Source organism: Phytophthora parasitica, assembly GCF_000247585.1.
Source record: "Phytophthora parasitica INRA-310 unplaced genomic scaffold supercont2.108, whole genome shotgun sequence".
Lineage (NCBI taxonomy): Eukaryota > Oomycota > Peronosporomycetes > Peronosporales > Peronosporaceae > Phytophthora > Phytophthora nicotianae.
This window is the reverse complement of record NW_008649094.1, coordinates 95623-96541: the sequence shown is the minus strand read 5'-3', so window position 1 is coordinate 96541 and position 919 is coordinate 95623.

The window sequence follows — 919 nt, the reverse complement described above, 5'->3', positions numbered from 1 at the left end:
TCAGCTACTGTCCTCAGCGTTCCTGGTGTCGATGGCTATCATCTCAGATTTAAGGATCGCCGCGTCCGCCGATCAAGTAAATCTGAAGTAAGCCGTCTTTCCAGTATTGGACGGACTCAGCAGACACGCTTAGGTCATATTCCGTAAGCTGCTTTGCCTCCAGCGATTTTACTGAACCCACGCTCAGATATTGAGCTCAATATGGACCTCCATTGTGACATCATCAGCGATTTTTACGATAATTGTCGATGCCAGGACACCTGCGAAGATTTTTATACCTCCCTTATCCTTCGCAATGGTCCACAACAGGCGGAGGCAGCGGCATCTGCTAAGGGGAGCTGCTATTTATTCCCTGTATCAGGTATGCAAGGGCAGGCAGTGACGGGAGCACGTCCATCTAGTAGAGCAATGGACCATCTACCTACAGTCACACATATGATTGATCCGCTTACGTATACCGATCCATCTCCGGCGGAGCTATTTCCGTGTCTGTCTCAACAAGGACGGCTTCCTCATGTTTCACCTGCGTCAGATATACAGTGCTTACTTCGTTAGGCATTTTGAGCGCAGAGTCTCTTCTTGAGTAATCTTCCCAATACAAATTCTGTTGTTATTGAACACTTCCACAAACTCTACTTCTAAAGCAATGTTATAAGTGTAAACTTGAATCGTGTTTCAATATTAAACTATAGACTATCATTGCTGAAGTAGGGAAACTTGTATGTATTTGTCTTGATACTTGTACCTACTGTTGGAATGATGCACGCATGAAAATAGCCTCCCATTTTGATCCATGCATCTAATACAAAGGATTTGGCGACGCAAACTAGATCGTCTGCGACTTACACTGGGAATACATGATCTTAGAACTTTTAATCACATACTAAGTACGATATTTTGGATGTTGTCCGAACGTTGA